The sequence below is a fragment of the Pelmatolapia mariae genome, linkage group LG3_W (assembly GCF_036321145.2).
Source record: "Pelmatolapia mariae isolate MD_Pm_ZW linkage group LG3_W, Pm_UMD_F_2, whole genome shotgun sequence".
In the NCBI taxonomy this organism is placed as follows: Eukaryota; Metazoa; Chordata; class Actinopteri; order Cichliformes; family Cichlidae; genus Pelmatolapia; species Pelmatolapia mariae.
Genome location: NC_086229.1, coordinates 77,191,801 through 77,196,390, shown reverse-complemented (window position 1 = coordinate 77,196,390; position 4,590 = coordinate 77,191,801). Strand labels below are relative to the sequence as shown.

Genomic DNA, 4,590 nt, shown 5'->3' with positions numbered 1-4,590 from the left:
AAGATCAAATGACACATCCAAGATCAAATCATCGCGCCAACTTTGAGCTCGCTATTCCGGTTCTCCGAACACACCTGTTGTTGACGATTAGTACAGCTGGATGAAGTAATGTGAGATCACTGGGTGGCTTAAAAGGGGCTACGCATCGATAGTAGAAACATTGATCGGCAACCCTTTGATTGGTCGGCGAAAATGTCGAAGGAGCGCGCTCAGTATTTTTCGGCAGCAGAGCAAGAACTCTTGATTGAGGGATTTCAGGAGTTTCAGAGTTTAATTAAAACGCAAGGGAACACTGCAAAGGCTGCAAAAGCAAGGAGAGAGGGCTGGCAGAAAGTTGCTGACAAATTAAACTCGTAAGTAATTTATTATATTATATTACATTATATCATATTATATTATATTATATCATATTATATTATATTACATTATATCCTCTTTTACATTAGAGCCACAACAGGACCCACACTCTAAGAAATAAAATGTTGTATTTACTCCACCCAGTTATGTCAACCGGTTCCACACAACTGGGTTAGTTAAATCTAAAATGTATGATACATTTAATTTGAACAAGAAATTTTAAGTACATCTGATAACATTTGGATAATTAAATGCAAATCAAAAGAATCATGTTGTATTAGCTGAATATCATAATGTTGATCTAACTAACCTTGTTGATTTAAATTGAGAAGACTAAATAAAACCTACTCAACCAAAACAAGCTGTACTTACTTTGAGAAATAACATGTTGTATTTACTCCACCCAGTTATGTCAACCGGTTCCACACAACTGGGTTAGTGAAATATAAAATTTATGATATATTTAATTTGAACAAGAAATTTTAAGTAATTCTGACAAAGCTACTCACCCAAAACATGCTCTACTGAAACTATAGGATTAAATCACTTTAACAGAATTGAAACTTACTCTATTTAAGTTTGTAAATTAAGAAAATCAAACAAGTTTATTCAGTTAACCTAACTTTAATAACACTTTGTGTAAAACTTGTTGAAGCAAACTTTGAGCAATTCAAATGCTTTTCCTAAACAATCTTTACATATATTCAAGTGCATTTTAAGTGCAGGAAGACAAGATACAGAATGTCATGTTAAACTGAAATGATTAAAACTGGAAAGTGTTGTGGTTCCAACATTTTTACCATTAACATGACTTAATTTAAACTTGATTGGACTACAATGAAAAGCCTACAATACAGCCCTGCAAACAGCAGGTAGAACTTACTTTAGTGTCATTTTTTTCCATATTTAGAAAAATAACCTTTGCTTCAAAACTTAAACTGAAGTCCAAAGTTAGGAGCAGTCTTTTTCAGTGTAGTTGGATGTTGGTAAAGGTTCAAGAATAAAGAATGCAGAAAAGTGAAAGGCCTTGCAGAAGTTCTTGTGGCAATTCAAACTGAACAGTTTATGAAGTGCAAGGAGAAGGGTTCGAGAACCTTAAAGTTCAGTGTCCTCTATAGTTCAGTGCAGGCTGTTTCACTCAAGCAGTTTGTTTTTCAGAACCTGCACCTTCATGGATAGGTTGTTCCCATCCAACTTCAGCAGCACCTTCTGAAGAAATTCAAATGTGTATTTCAGGTGCTTTGGGTAGCTCAGATTTAGACTGTAGATTAGTCCAAGCAGGAGGGCAGAACCCTTTGCCACATCACTAAGAGCTTGCAGCACAGTGCATCCTTCTATGATGACACCAATGTCCTCAGGTGTATCTGCAGAGTTTGCTCCTTCATGTCTGACAACATAGACTCCCAAAGTCAGCTGCTCCGTTTCTCTGCTTGCACCAAGATCCACATCCTTTAAATAAAAATAAAAGAAAAAGATAAATTAATTACTTACATATACATATGGATAAGTAAGTCCACTTTCCATTTCCAATCCCAAATTAAAAAAAGGAAAATAACTGATCGTTTTCCTTTTTTAACTTACCAAGAAGTCCAAGAATTCCTTGAACAGGTCATCTGGCTTTTCATTTAAGTAGACACAGACAGCTTTCAGAATGCATTCCCGTCAAACATCAACACTGGGATTCTGGTGGAGATAAGAACTCAATATGAGAGAAGTTTCCTATTCTGGTTCCTTTCAACCTCTTTACAAAACAAAGTCAAAAATATTAACACATAATGCAGATAAGTGATTAAGCAATGTTTCATAACTCACATCAGTGACATGCAGTGAGGTTCATGATTGGTAAGGCACTGACTCCTCAAAGCTTTTCAAATTTGACATTACGTGAAAGCTTTCATTTTTGCTTTAATCAATTCTAGATTGTTCAACAACATATTTAATAATTGTGCCCCTAAAAATATTAAATTTAAATAGAAGATTAGAACTGGGCAATATGGACTTAAAATCCTATCATGACACTCTGTGGATAACAATAAGTCTGTGAAGGTCATCCAGGTCATCGTAGTCTAAGGAGCTTGGAAAGAAAAGTGAAGCTTCTTCAGTGAAGAAGCTTCTCGGATGAGAGATGAAACGTCTTCAAGGAACTTAAAGAAGTCCAGACGCTTTTCTTTCCAAGCTTCTTAACAAAAAGAGTTACAATAAAAGATCATAATAGTATTTTTGCCTATAAACCTATCAATTTTGAGCATAAAAATATTGAAATCACACAGAAAGCAAATTTAAAATCTAGTGTACAAATTGAATTTCTCTTTTGTTAGTATTTTACTTCTCATTAAGGTGCCTCACTTGACTGCATGTCACTGATTCACACATATCTACAAAATATTCAAATACACACATATTCAGTTGAAAAAAAATTCTGATTAATGACAGACAGAAGTTTAAGAAGCATTCAAATAATTTCAGAGCTCAATCAAGGTCAACTAAAATACATACCCCATCCATGGCTGTCATGATTAAGTTGATATTGCGTTTAGCTGTCCCACCCTTCTTTTTGAACACTCTAAGAAGGTGGTCAGCATAGCGGTCCAGCTTGGCCATGAAAGTCGACAACAAAGGGACCATGGTGATGTGGGTGAACTCTGCAACAACATGAAACATATTAAATATTACAACTAGAGAATATTCTCTGTTAATTTTATTAGAGGCCACATGCAAGAATGTTACAACTTTCAGTCAAACATTTTGTATCTTTTAAAATTAATAATTTACAGTACTTTGTTCTTCTTCAAATACAGGTTCTTATGAAAATGACTTGCAATAACAAAGTTAATAAGAATTACCTCAGTCTCTGAAAACAGGGCAGGCCGTCTGTTGTTGACCTCTGCAATGAATGGCATGTCTTTGATGATTTCCTGTCTTCGGTAGCGATGATAACCAATGGAAACTGATACAAGGAGTTAAATGCATTATATATAACAGTATTACACATTATTCTGCACTTCAATGACAACAGATGAACGCATGTCTTATACTTTACAAATCAAAGTGTTAATCGCTTAAATCCCTGCGTTTGACACTAAACCAGAAATAAACATGGAGTCAAATTTTTTTAAACAATGTAGCAACTTAATTGATGCACATTTCTAAAATACACTACACATTTATTTCATTCTTCAAACTACAGGATCGCTGGCGATCCCGGTGGTCATTACTGATGTCAGGGAGCAGGTGCGGTAGATGTTGGGAGTAATTTTAAAACTGTCGGTCTTAGTAGGCAATTCTCACCTTAACAGGAATCGCAAAAGATTTTGGAAAATTACACCGAAGCAGGTTCAACAATATTTGTTAAATGTTTTCATACTTCTAACATGTGAGAGAGGTATACAAGCTAGAGTGTTAAGAAATTTACCAGGCATCATTTGTTTAAAAAAAATGCAAAAGTATTCCCGAAAGTGTCAGATGTTTATCAGTTAGTATACATTAATCAAATTTGTCATCCTTAAATTGTTGTACTTACCAAATAATCCTCGGATGGCGATGGATTCTATCCAGGATGCTAAGCATATGCAAGTCTCAGTTGAAAATGGCGGATGATCAAACTTCCACACTGCACATGTGCAAACTCAGAAGTACGGAGAGCCTATTAGGACAATCCTCTTTAAATTAAAGTGCTCTTCATTTTAAATGAACTTTTTACGTTGGATTTAATTTACTGCATTTTGTTGTATTGAAATATTATGTTGTTAATTAAATTCAAAACAACATACTTGTGTTTAAAGTTAAAAATCAATTGGTGGCATTAGTTTTAACATGAAACATTTACATAATGCTACCAACATCAGTGTGTCATTTCTTAGAGTGCACTAGAACATGGGAACAAGTAAAAGTGAAATATAAGAATATTCTACAGAATGGTAATAAAACGTCTTGATGCATTCTCAATCATCCAGGAAAGTAAATCTCCAAAAGTTGATTCTGTTCACCTGGACGTAGCGTTTTGTGGGAGAAACGTTTCGTCACTCATCCAAGTGACTTCTTCAGTCTCAGCTGACTGCAGGTTTCCCCAAACCTTATAAACAGTACATTTGCATAATGACTGAAACCAGCCCACTGAAGGAACAATGGGCTGTGAGGTCAGTTCCTTAATCATAATTATGCAAATTACCATGACCATTGATCAACAATCGCTGACCAAAACCACTGATCAGTGGTGTTGGTCAGTCTTGCACC

General features: G+C 35.1%; 1 long non-coding RNA gene across 1 annotated transcript; it reads right to left on the bottom strand.

Moving 5' to 3' along the window:
* Positions 1-1,071: 1,071 nt before the first annotated feature.
* Positions 1,072-4,023, bottom strand: LOC134618769 (uncharacterized). The gene is made up of 5 exons (XR_010091929.1): positions 3,878-4,023; positions 3,201-3,304; positions 2,854-2,999; positions 1,939-2,040; positions 1,072-1,806 (listed from the first exon to the last, which is right to left on the bottom strand). It is a non-coding gene; the product is annotated as an uncharacterized LOC134618769 (long non-coding RNA).
* Between the last annotated feature and the right edge of the window lie 567 nt (positions 4,024-4,590).